We start from the raw sequence: 13,591 nt of genomic DNA, 5'->3' as shown, positions 1-13,591 counted from the left end.
GTTCTCAAGACACTCACCTTCCTCTTGGAAGCATTCCCTAACAATGTCCTCCTGCTTTACTTTTAAAAAATGAGTTATTTGTTTTCTTAATACTCTGAGTAGCATAGATGCATGTTTACACTGTCCTGGGTTTATCTGTGTATAGGCACAACATCTACATTTTTCTGGAAGTTTCATGAAGGATTTCAACTCAATGCAGAGATTTGTTAAGCTTTTTTTAACGTGGTGTGTGTGTGTGTGTGTATGCATGCGCGTGTGTGAGAGAGGGAGAGAGAGAGGGGGGGGGGAGAGAGTTGTCTACATGCATATATGTGCACCACATGCATGAAGTACCTCTGAAGACCAAAAGGGGGCATCAAATCCCTTGGAACTGGAATTATAGACAGTTCTGATTTGCCATGTAGGTGCTGGACACCAAACCTAGCTCCTCCACAAAAGTAAACAGCGCTACCAGCTGTCCATCCTCTTGTTTGAGTTTTAAATGAGTGACTTATTCTCAGTGAAAATCTGATAGGGGGTAAGAAGTTGAACTTTGACATCCTTTCTCCCTATAAAATGCCACAATTCAAAGATACATTGTAATTTTTTAACCTTGTAAAAAAATCCTGAGAATCTGGGGCATCACCAATACCAAGAACCTGGGAAGGGCGGGGCCTCTTCTTAGGTTAAGTCTACTTTCCTGTTAATTCATCTAATCTTAACATAGCCCTCCCCTAATCGCAGATAGTAACTTAAGTAAGTCCACATTCTAGAGATGTCTCTGCACCACAATAACTGGATCCATGAAAAGTATAGACATCTAGACTCTACTTCAGCTCTAAGCTTAGGCTTCCTAGGAATAGAGCCTAGATACTTGTGTTTTTATAAAGTTCCTTCACTGACCTTTGAGATATTGCTAAGTTTGAGAATCATGGGAAAGAAAGTCAGGATCTGACTGTGTATGTTTCTTGGGATGTCAACCATTAAGGATGCTCTTGGACCAAGAGGACTTCCAGTGGAGCATGAGTTGACCTACAAGCCTTGCTAGGTCGTGGCCAAGCATCTCACCTTCATGGATTCCCACTTGCTTTTGTGCTTTGCCAAGGATTGTATTCTTCATCTACATAAGGATATTTCCCCTTTTGTCGTTCTCTCTAGACTTGCATTTTATACTTTTACTGAAGATACATAAAAATAGAGTCGTAGAGTCCTATAATCTTCACAGGAAAGTGATGCTGCTCACCTGTTTCAGCACAATGTGTTTCTAGTTGGTTTTCCTCTTAGTGATGACAACACAGGTCATTTCTAGTTGCTGCTGTGATCTTTGTGTTCATTCATTAACTCACTAACTCATGCTTGTGTGCAGCTTAGCTATGTGGCACAGGCTGGCTTATTGTGAGACGGTTACTCTAAAGCTTTGTTCTAAACTTATCTTCTCCACCCACAGACTTTAAAAAAGTAAGTTCTAATAGGAGCTAGGGATTTTTGTCTGAGATTTCTGTATCCCCATTGTCATTGCCTAAACTAGTGTCTAGCATATAGTGGATGCCTAGTATAGATTTATTGAATGGATGTGCAAAACTTTTTAGTAAGAATCATATCCAATGATTTCCCCAACCCTTGGCAATGTTCAACTGGAGGTTGGAGAACCATCTGTCAGGGATGCTGTGAGAAAAGATTTTCAAATTTGAGTAATAGAACAAAAATATAATCCTTTTTGAGTAGCACATATTGCACTGGAGAAAAGTGACAGAAAACTGAGTAATTAGGACAAAACAAGTATTATATTTGGAAGCACGTACAATGGTATGCCAAGAAGTTTGAAGAAGAAAGGGTTGGAATGGCATGTGATCACTGGAGCCGCTTCCATGACCCAGCTAACATTGTACCTATGCCTTGAAAACCGAATGGATGATAACTAGGTGAAAGTCAGTGTACTGTCAACAAAGGAAGCAGGAAACCCATCCTAGAAAAAAGGTGTGGGTGCTTGAATGAGCAATGCGCACATAGAAAAGGCCAGACAATGTGCTGTAGAAGAGGAAATTTGAGAACAGCTGTGGAAGTAGGCACGGTACCTCTAGCAGGCCATGGATGCCTGGCCAAAGAATTTGGGCATCTCCTTGAAGAATTTGAGAAGCAATGTAGGCTGAAAGTTTTTAATCAGAGAAGAGATAAGATTCGTGCTTTCTTTGAGACAGACAGTCTGTAGTGATAGCAGCATGGAAACTCCGTGGATGGAGAAAAACAGGGCCTACTGGAAGCAGAGGCCAGTGTCGACTCTCTTGGCACTACGGGAGGAGAACCTGATGCTGGGGAAGACGTGGATTTCAAAGCTACCCACCACAGAAGCAGTCTGAGCCTAAGAGCAGCGACAAGATGGCAGAGAAAGAATTGGAATGACGAGAACATCAGCATCTTCTCCTTCACTCTGGTCCTGCAATGCTTCTGGTTCAGAGATGCGAGCCCAAAGCAATGGAAGGTGAAGGCAGTGACACAAAGACATGCGAGCCACGCACCTGCTGAGCTTAGGACTTTATGGAACACTAGACAAACAATTCCAGCCAGAGTCCTCGGCTCTCCAGGAAGAGATCAGGAAGTCCTTGGAATCGAACCAAGGCACAAGTGTGTTCCTTGGTCTAGGGCAGGTGAAGGGCTATTTATTGAGTCAGTAGCCCAAACATAATAAGCTTTACAGACACACTGATGAAGCATGCCTGTCCCACCCTCAGTGAGCTGACAGAAGTGTGCACAAGATCAGTATCTAAATCCAAGCCCAGAAACTTAAAAGCACTTGCTGAGAACGTTAGAGCAGGAGTTTAGTTGGGTGTGTCCTGTGTATAAAAAATAAGAATGTGAACTACACAGAAGGAGCTAAAGCCATGGAATGCATCCCTCCTAGGAAACAGTACTAGGAGAAAAAAAAAGTTAAATTACAAAATGTTAAGGTTAACTCAAAGCCAAGTTTTAGTAGAAGAAAGCTTTCTTCTGTTTGTTGATTGACAGGTGGTTGTGGTTTGTATATACGTTGGGTGCTTGTTGGGTGCCATCGAAACTGTATCTCCTCTGAGGACCATTCTGCCTCCATAAGTTCTCAGATTTACTGAGTGCAAATATGTGTCACGCTCTGGTCTGACCTCTATCCAGTCAGAACTACATAGCTCACCTTGCCGGCTGAAACAGCTGCCAATCTTGTTCCAACCCTTATAGATAGTCTGCTCCCCACAAAACAAAACATCTCTTTCTGAGACAAGACCTCACTGTGCAGTCCGTGCTGGCCTTGAGCTTACTCTCCTGCTTCAGTCTCGTAGGTGTTGAGATTATAAGCCAGTGCTATGAAGATCAGCCAGAAATGTCGCTTAAAGATATCTACTGTAAACAGCATGCCATTCTTATTCTAGAAGCTCTTTTCCTTTCCTAACTGAGAACTTTCTGACTTTGCCTCCCATTGATGAGCTTTATGCTCCATTAAGATAAATCTAGTGCTTCTGGAAGGAGCTAAGAGCGGGTCTACCCCCACAGTCTTCACATGTAATTGCCTTTACTGCAGATATCCACATATGCCACCTTCCTTGACAGGCTCTCCCTCTTGTCTGAAGGTCTCCTTTCTCCAGGACTCTTAGCTCTACCATCTTTCATATCTTCCACAGCCCATATCATTTTCTGAGCACATTGTCGCTTTTGTCTATTTGTTTCTTAGCTCATCAAGAAATAAAAATTCTATCTGGGAAAGAAGTATGCCCTTTCTGTACACCACAGTGCTTCAGACTAGAGTCTGACATGAGGGCTCAGTACGCATCTAATGAATGAATGACTGTAGGATTAAGTGATTTAGAAACCATGTATGTTGAGAGGAGATGCCCAGCTTCCTGATGACCCTCAAGGAGAGAAGTAAATGGTTAGTTATAGCCAAAGCCCCTGAAAACACCAGTTTTGTTCCTTCAGAAGAACCAACAGAATGACGTGGTATTGGAGCATGGTCTAGGCTGGAACCAGCAGTTCCTCCTCTCAACTCTAGCCCTTTCACCTGCACCTGCCTCTTCTTCCAGAGGGTGTGAGAGTGACAACAAATATTTACACTGCATCATTCATTCAACAAAGACTTGGCAAGCTGATGTGTCAAGAGTTTACAAAGACTTTCTCCTGAACATGGTCTCCTTTTATCTTTCCTGTAGGGGTGATCAGACAGATGAAGAATCCTGTGTTTAGTTGACTGTCGAGGTTTGTACACCAGTAAGTATGGAGCCAAAACCATACTTCCCTTCCTCTTCTAACTACAGAAGTCTCCTTCCACCAGGCCTGAAGGAATGTGTCAGATGAGGAAGGGCTGAGAAAAAGCAATCTCTGAACTGACAAGACACTGGGGTAGAGAAACACAGCGCAGCCTAGAGGAGATGTTGCTTTTCTTCCTGCGCCTGGCTCTTCCACAGAGACCACCTCCAGCCTCTGGTGTTGGCACAGCTCATGGTGTGAGCGCTAGCATCCTTCCAGCCTGTCCGTGGTGGCACAGGGAAGCTGGGAACCACTGTCCTTTATACAAGTTTTCTTTAAACCATTTTCCTGCAGCTTGACTCATCTTAATGTCATTTTATTTATCTGAAGTTTTGAAATGTTGAAATATGGAATTCAATCATATCATTGCCTAAATGAAAAACAAATGGAGCCTGGCAAGCACTTGGGGTCATCTCTGAGACATAGCTGGGGGCTTCTCATGTACAATCAACTCCGGTGGTGTGTGGGCCTCCCTTATCAAAGGGAGCATCTTCTATCTGCTGTCTTTGAAGTTGTGAAGATCTGCTGTGATCTCTCTCTCTCTCTCTCTCTCTCTCTCTCTCTCTCTCTCTCTCTCTCTCTCTCTCTCTCTCTCACACACACACACACACACACACACACACACACACCCCTCCCTTCATGATTCCCTTTAAATTCATTCCACCTTTAGTTCCTTCTGAGGAACACAGAGGCAAAGACACAGGTGGTTCTTCTTTCCACCTGACTAGGAAGGGGGCATGGTGGTGTAGGTAGTGTGGGCAGAGCTTCTGCAAGGTCTGGGGCACAGTGCTTGTACCGGATCCTTAATAGTTTTTTTTAAAAATGTTTTTTAACATGTTTTTTTTCCTAGAGGGAGGAAGTGTTGAGGTTAAAGCAGAATGGTTGGGGCATCTGTGGGCCTAGAGCACCACCAGCCATTTTGAGAAAGCCCTTAAGTACCGCAGTAGAAGGCAAGTAGAGACTGCACACTGAGGAAGATCAGCTAAGGTTCACTGAGCATATTCTAATCCTGAAATGATGGATATCCTGTTGCGGGCAATACACAGATGGCTGGAAATAAGGCTTAGACTTAGGGAGCTAGAGGCACATCCTGACCACCAGGGCAGACTGCCAAGAAATGGTGGGGAAAGGGAAAGGTGAGAAGGGGATAGGTTCTTTGGACAGAAGTGGATGAGAGACCATAGGAGAGCTCAGCCCACAGAAGTCCAGCAAGGAAAGTTCTAAGGAGCTAACGGCCAATTATCTGATGGAGGTGAGTATGAAGTGAGAGAGTGAGCATTCGCTATAATCTGGAGAGTAAGAGGTCCTAGGGTAGAAGGTGTAGAAAAGTGGGAAATGATGAACAATGGAGCGATGAGGAAATAGAATAATGATCACTCTACATTTTCAGTCGTTTAATAAAAGTAAGATGAGAGGGCAGTGGGCAGGGGAAAGGGGACAAGCAAAAAAAGGGGGCCCTGTTTTTAAAGTAGGATTTGTGGAGAGACAGGTCTCCATGTTAAAGGAACAAGCTATCCTAGACAGGAGAAGGATTCCATTTTAGGAAGAGAGTGGCTGCTATTCAGGAAAAGAGGCAGCGGTGGGGGTTGGGGATCCTGGTCCTGACCCTAGAGATAAGATAGAAAGAGGAACCAAGTAGAGCAGACAGGACCCTGAGGATGAGTGTCGGCTGTACCACACAGTCTTCTCCTTTCTACTGGATGCTGAAGCCCTCTACTCTCAAAGCTTTATCTGGAAGCAGGAGTAGGATTAGCTTCTAGCCCTCCTGTCCTCACCTGACCTGGCACTTTTGCACACCCAGGGCCACCTTACTTGTCAATCCAAGTATCAAAACAGTTCATTCTCCTTGGCCCGTTCCATATTATGTCTAGGATGAAATGAAGCAGTTTTCTTAGCAGATGTGATTCTGTATTCAATATCCAAGTATCTGGGATCCTGCTATTAGATTTAACCATCCCCCACATAGTTCTTTAAAGAGGTCTGTCTTCATATGCATGTGAGTTTTCCAATCTAGAAGTCTTGCTCCATGGTCTCTATGGATTTAATATGTAAGTAAACCTTCCTCATCCTCCCAGGCTCCTTCTGAGGTGCTTCTCATATCCTCAGAGATCTCCCCATTCCTCGTATTTCAAGGTTTGTCTGGCTCTGTGCACAGGAAGCAAGTCTTACACATCTAGAGGCATTTCTCCTTCTAAGGCTTCTCTGTCCAGGGCAGTGTTTAGAATGCCTATTCAAGACACATGAACATATGAACAATCAGACAGAAGCCAGCCGCATGAAAGAAAATTAGAGGATCATCTTCCTTAAAAGACTACTGTAGGGCTGGGGCGATGGCTCAGCCATTAGGTTCTCGGCTCACAGCCAAAAGCCTAAGAACATTCTAATGTGTGCATAAAAACAGATAGAGGAACCCCTCCCTCCATCAGCACACTTGAGGATCTACAGAAACTTCCCACTGGCCCTACATTCCAGTTTCTGCATGTTGTATAAAACACCAGTTCTTCACTCCTGGAGTTAGAGCCTTCCTCGTGCCTCACTGGAAAATTCCATGCAAGTCCTCAGCATAGAGTACAAACCCTTCACAGTTTGACCCTAGGGCTTCTCCAGTCACAGCCTCCCGTATCCCTGTGTACAGACCCTTGGGCAAACCCCTCTCTCCGCTTTAGGCACTTTAAACAGTGGTTCTTTCACTCAGCCGTGCCCTTCCTTCTCCGTCTCTACCCTCCGCGCTTTCACCAGTGCGAATCTGAGCTCATCCTTCTCCCAAGACTCAGCCTCGTGGCCCTAAGGAGAGGTGATCGTTTCTATTTACTTCCCCTGATCTGCCATTGCCCTTCGTGTGACAGAAATCACTTTGTACAGCAATTGCCTAGTCACTGGTTGGTTGTCCCTGCTAGAATGTGTGTTTATGAGGAAAGGAACCATTCTATCTTGCTTGCCTCGGTACCTAGCTCATGTCCGGCAGAGTCAGTGCTAGCAGAATGCTTGCTGAATAAATGTCTCCCAGAGAGAACAAGCGAAGGCTTTCTCTTTTGGAGAAAAATGTTTGAACCTCTAGGCAAAGCAACTGGGCTTGAGTGAGGGGAATTACTCCTCTCTACTTATCAAACTTAGTAGTGTGAAGAGGAAACAAGATAGTGGCATCTCCTTAACCCTAACTGCGGGCAATGGCTGTACCGCGCAGGGTGGGAAACGACGCCACATCATTACCTGAGGACAACATCCATCACAACGACCAGAGATTATACAAAAAACAAAGCAGCAGCAGCAACAATGAACTGTTTTGCCAGCTTGCGGAGGTACCCAGAGTAAAGGGATCTTGGATCTTATTTGTATAGTTCTACAGAGTAAATAAATATCCTGATCAAGGGCTTACCCTTGAGCCACAGCCTTGTCTTGCTGCCCCTCCCCCGAATCTGTTGTTGTTGTTGATGATGATGATGATGATGGTGATGGTGGGGACTATGACAACAATGATGGGATCTCACTAAATTGCCCGGGCAGGCCTTGTATTTGTAACCTCCTGCTGAGATTACAGACCTACACCACCAGGCCTTGGTTGATATTTCAAAGAGAACAAAGCAAACGGCAGCAGAACAAAGTTGGCCAGAAAACTTCTCATCCCTTCTCTGACCAGGAGTAGAAGATGCCCAGGGAAGGGAAGATGTAAGGCTCTGATTTCATTAGTTTAACCAAATAATTACCAAGTGCCTGCTTTATGCCAGACACAGGGATAGGCACGGGGGATAGGGTTGTGGATAAAGGCAAGCCATCTTTCATCTCTTCGTGGAGCTCGTTGTCCAGAGCTGTGGCCAGCATCACTCAGTCACATCAGTAAAATTCAGTTGCGTCTGAGATCACTTCCAAGTTCAGGTTATGGGTATCTGAAGTAAGGAAGCCTAACCTACTCAGAGCAGGAGTGGAAAGCTTTCTTGGGTAAGGGATGTTGAGTGCTGGACTGAAGAACAGAAGCATTCCTTGCAGGAGGACTTGCACCACGGCCTTCTGGGTTTTCAAGTTAAGAAGGAACCTCTACAATCAAGTCCCAGTTATGCAGGCTCTAATGGGGCTCCTTAAACACACGCGCGCGTGTGCACACACACACACGCATGCACACGCATGCAGGCACACTTAAAGTTCATTTATTTACAGAAAGAGACCTGTGTGAAGAACTGTGATGAGAATAGTAGACTGCAGTGAGGGCCCCTGGTGACCAGTCCCTGTTCCTATCCAGCCACCGAAAGCTCTGGCCAGTCAACCATCCACTGCCAGACCTGAATTTAGGGGCAGCTTCCTCTCAAAGTTGGCTGAGGCAGCCAGAGTCAGCCAGCAGCGTGGGAAGATGGGCAGAAGGGCCAGAGTGAGGTCATGGGCCCATACTCAGTGAACTGATGCCCCTATTTCAGGAAGAGCATGGCGCAGCAGCTATATTTGAAAACCGAGGTAAACAAGAGCTCAGCTCAAGTGGACCGGGTACAACAGCTGTGGAAGATTAATCACACCGGACTGCTGCAAGTCACCAGGTCGCTAGAGGCCCGCAGGCTTCCCTTTCCGTACCCGACCAGAAGACCGGATGTGTTCCTATCATGGACCCACAGCTCTTCCCCTTTGGGGGTTTCTTGACCACGCAGAAACTGGGCACCTGGCGCCCAGCTGCAGCCTGCGTTTCTGATACATTGCACCCAGTTTCAATCTTTCTGCCTGGGAAACCTTAGCACCAAACGTTCAGATGTCTGCTTCTTAGTCGCCAAAAGAGAAAGGGAAATAGGCAGGAAGGATAGGAGGCAAGCAATGAGTGAGGACATTTACAGCACTGCACTAAAGGCGTTTGCTCTACTTAGCCCCCCCCCCTTCCCCTTTCTCCGTGGTTAAAAATAAAACACAACGAATGAAAAGGAAAAACTGCCCCCCAAACCCCTCTAGCAAATCGTTTTCATCCTCTGCCCCAGTGGCTCAGGTCCTCAGGGCAGGTCAGCCAGGGCCCGCAGAAACAGAGCTGGCCTTTAAATGTGCGTGCTTGCGTGCGTGCGTGTGTGTGTGTGTGTGTGTGTGTGTGTGTGTGTGTGTGTGTGTGTGTGTTGAGGGAAAGGAGGGGGAGCTTAATCATATACTTTTGCTTCTCTCCACGGGGGCTCTAGCTCTCCCAGACCACTAGGTCTGGAAGCTCAGGACTTAACAGTTGCTCCTTCTTACCTATCCCCCTTGGCCTAGGGGCCCGCGGGGGTGGGGGTGGGGGTGGGGACTTGGAGGGAAGGAGGTAAGCTGGGGCTGCGTTTGTGGGCTGGTGGCAATGGAGTCCCAAGGTTGGGATTGGGGTGCGCGCGTGCATGCGTGCCTGTTTGCCTGTGTGTGTGTGTGTGTGTGTGTGTGTGTGTGTGTGTGTGTGTGTGTGTATAGCGCACGCACCAAGGGAATAACGTGGTACCTCTCCTAGCTCCAGAACCAGGTGGGCACTCAGTCCCAGGAGCTCACACACCCTGGCAGCGGCGACACAAGCAAGCGCGCGCACGCGCATGCACACACACACACACACACACACACACACACACACACATACACACACACACACACACACACACACACACACACACCATGCAGCTTGCCCATTGAACTACACCCCCAACCCCCCTCCCCGCCACTAAGTCAGCAAACCCAGGGCAAGACTGTTCACACGTTTCGAGTGCTGTGGCTCACAGGCATCTCTCGCGGCACCCCCAACACCCTGGTTTAGACACTCTGCCAGATCCTCCCTCCAACACCGCATATACAACGTACACTTTCCCGGGCACCCTCCCCCACTTTTTCTGGCACTAAACCCGCCGCAAGGCAGTACATGTGAATGATCTTGAGAAATAACTTATCATGTTCTTCTCCATCAGGGACCTTATTGGGGACATCTTGAGCCCCGTATTTCGGCGTCCCCTACTTCTGCCGCCCACCAGGGGTAGGGAGTTGTGGGCTCATCCAATTACTCACCGACTCCCCTCGGCCTCCGGCGCCCGATGGGCAAGTGAGGCGGGCTAGAAAGGTGCCGCGCCGCCGGCTCCTTACCGGCCGCAGCGGCTCATCGCCCCCGCGGGCTGCGGGCCGGCTGCAGCGGCGTCCAGGGCATGACAGTCTACGGCGGCTGCCGGCAGAGCTCTTGGGCTAGCAGCTGTCAGGGGGCTGCCCGGCAGCGCATCTGGAGCTCGAGCGCTGGGGCCAGGGCGCAGGGCGCGTGGTGCGGACCCTCGGCGCCCAGCCAAGGAACAGAGACTGTCCGAGTGGCCCAGGCAAGGCCCGGAGTCCCGGCCGCCTTCGCCTGGGGATCCCTGCGGGAGGGGCGGGACGGAGCGCGCGCGGCGCGCCCTGGTGGCTCGGAGGGACCCCGGCGGGGGCTGACTGCCGCGTCGCCCGGGCTTTCCCGGGGCTGGGAGCGCGCAGCTCAGCCTCGCCCGTTGTCACCACGGGAAACGTCTCAGCCTCACCGCGCGCAGAGGGGACGAGTGTAGGGCCCGGTTTCTGGGCGAGCCTAGAGCTTTACCCATTAAGCCTCTGCAAGGAGCCAAATCAAAAAGCCAATCTCCAAGCCTCCAAGGCCGACGTCACCCTATCAGCTGGGAGACAGCCACACCGAATGACAAGCCGCGCATATTTAGCCGCGAGCGCGGAGAGGAGATTTCCACACGCTTCTCCGCAGGCCTGGAACACCGAGCACGAACCTCCGTGCAGAGAGCCTCGGAAGATCGAATGCGGACGGACGCAAGCCTACTCGGAGGCCACCCACCCACCCAACCATTGAGCTTAAAGCCTAGAGCACACGGACAGGCAGCAGCTGCAAGGAGGCGACGCGTCCTGACCTGGATTTCCCAGAGTTGGAAGCTCCAGGCAGCAAGCAGAAGCTCAGCACCGGCTTTCCCCTTGTCCTCAGGAGACTCTGCCTGCAATCCCGAAATTAAGTCCCCTCCAAACACATCTGTGGTTTTTAAATATAGCAGGGGACGATTACCCAGGCAGGGTCCACCCAGTCCTAGGGGAGGTCTCGAGGGGGTTGGTGGTTGGCTCTGTGTGTGTGTGTGTGTGTGTGTGTGTGTGTGTGTGTGTGTGTGTGTGTTGGGGCACCTCTTTTTTCTCTCCTGTTTACCCCCCTTCTCTTCTTGGTGCAGAGCCTAGCCTGTCATTTTCTCAACCCAAGTAAAACAACAGCTTTGTGAGACTCTTGGATGAGAGCTGCTATGTTGGCTTTTGCTTTTTTTTTTTCTTTTTTCCTAAAAATAAAAGGGGGCTGCCTCTCAAATTGCTGCTTACTCTGGCCCTGGAGACTGAAGCAGAGTTAGTCCTTTGATGCATCAACAGAACTAGGGTTTGGGGCTTGGCTCGAGAGTAGTGTACACACACAGCCTTAAATCAGATGCCTGTAATTTCTGCTATATTTGTCAGGCGTGGTCCTGGTGGCAGGAGGAGTGGGCAGACCACGCCTAAGGATGGGATTGTGTGTCCTCAGTTTATCAGTGTCATCAGGCATCTGTGAAACGAGAAAGGTGGCTAGCTAGGCCTTTGTATAGACACCAGTGTAGATGGGACAGCAACTGTTTTTAGAAGCTTTTGCTGCTTGAAGGCAGGTATAAGGGGGACATCACACAGCATCGTTGCTCCTGAGTAGGGCAGGGTTGGTGCCAGGGAACTTGGTTGTATTATTTGATATCATCATCATAGGAGGCTATGAAATAAATGCAATTATGACTTCCACTTTTCTGTTGGATCTTTAGTCTTGAGGAAAGTAAACAGCCATCCCGGGGTCACATGCAGCAGAGTCAAGGCTGGGGATACGGGGAACTGGAACCGACTGGAGTCCTATTGACGAGCAGCAAGAGTGACCGAAAACTGGCATGTACAACTTCTAGAACCCTGCCTGTCACCAAGGAGAAGTGCCTCTCCAACAAAGGTTGGTCCAAATAAGTTAAGTGAGTCTGAGAGGTAGAAAGTACTACACTTGTAAGGAAATACACACTTTTTGGGCCCTCAGGTCACCATTCAGGAGGTAAACCCGTCCTGAATTTGGGCTCCGCCTGTACTGTGATCAGTGCTTTCAGACACTTTATGGGCACTGAAATTTAGTGATCTTAGGGCTCAGACTCTGGCTTTGTAGGGTGTCAATGACTTCTAATGGTGTGAGGTTTCATTTACACCAGGCAGCAGGATTTGCTGCGTGCTTGTCTGCATGGAGCAGCAGTGGGAAACTGTGTGCAAATTGACACAGCTTTTGGGAAAGGTAATTTTTAGACAAACCTCAAATCCCTCATAAAAGTGAGAGCTCCTGTGACTCAGTAGTTTTCCTGGAATATGGTGACAACTGGGGATGTGGATAAAGAAGGGCACAGGGATGCTCGTGGCGCTACTTATAACAGTAAAAACCGAAATCACCTGAAAATTTGTCCCCACACAACTGGGGTAGTAAATCACACTGCACTGACACAATACTGCATAAAATATTGGAGGGTGGGGTCCAAGCTGAAATGTGGACTGGCTTGTGCAGACAAGCACAGATGCTGTGAGTTCAAATGTATAAAATGCTGATGCAGCATTCTGTGTATTGACGTGGAAAGGTTTCCGTGATCTATGAGAATAAGAAAAAAGCAAGAGAAAGAGGAGGGAGAGAAAGAGGGAGAGAGGAAGGGAAGGAGAGAGAGAGAGAGAGAGAGAGAGAGAGAGAGAGAGAGCGCATGAAAGTGTGGCTATGCTCTGACAACATTACAATTTTTTAAAGCTGGCTATAGTGGCACACATCTTTAATCCCAGCACTCAGGGAGGCAGAAGCAGGAAGATCACTGTGAGTTCAAGGCCAGACTGGTCTACAGAGTGAGTCCAGTCCAGCCAAGGCTGCACAGAGAAGCCCTGTCTCAACAAAAACAAAAAAGTTAAAGTGACAGTTCTTAGTGGTAGGGTTTCTAGTGATTTTTTTTTCTTTTTAGATAAACTTTATTGAGGTGTAACTTACATGCACTCAAACAACTTGTTTTAAGTGCACAGGCTGATGACTCTGTGGCAGTTTGAATATTCAGTGTTTCCACAAAATAAAGGCTCGCTTCTAAGGTGTTGTTGAGAAGGGCTAATGGGTTGGAGCTTAGTGGGCAGTCTGTTTAGGTCTTTAGGTCATTAGAGATGTAATCGCAGAAAAAACCGGGAGAGAAGCCTAGGCAGGTGGTTCAGATGTTAAAGTACTTGCCATGCGATCATGAAGGGAAGCATTTGGATCCCACATAACCCATGTCAAAAGCCGGGCATGGGGCACATGCCTGTAATAGCAGTGCTGGACAGCGGGAAGCGGCAGAGGCAGGAGGTCTGTGAAGTGCATTGGCCAGCC

The 13,591-nt window shown here is 48.1% G+C and overlaps 1 protein-coding gene across 5 annotated transcripts in view; it reads right to left on the bottom strand.

The window, feature by feature from the left end:
* SLC8A3 (solute carrier family 8 member A3) overlaps positions 1–11,201 on the bottom strand; it is a 142,974-nt gene extending 131,773 nt beyond the window's left edge. For 2 of the 5 annotated variants that reach the window (XM_084792274.1, XM_084792276.1), the window contains exon 1: positions 10,225–11,049. The gene's annotated coding sequence lies outside the window, so the exon portion shown is untranslated. Of the gene's footprint in view, positions 1–10,224; positions 11,050–11,087 lie in introns of those variants that run through there. The other 3 variants (XM_084792272.1, XM_084792275.1, XM_084792273.1) reach the window with 2 other exon arrangements.
* Between the last annotated feature and the right edge of the window lie 2,390 nt (positions 11,202–13,591).

This window comes from Acomys minous, assembly GCF_964271855.1.
Source record: "Acomys minous genome assembly, chromosome: 8".
Classification (NCBI taxonomy): Eukaryota; Metazoa; Chordata; class Mammalia; order Rodentia; family Muridae; genus Acomys; species Acomys minous.
This window is presented reverse-complemented; position numbering and strand designations above follow the sequence as displayed.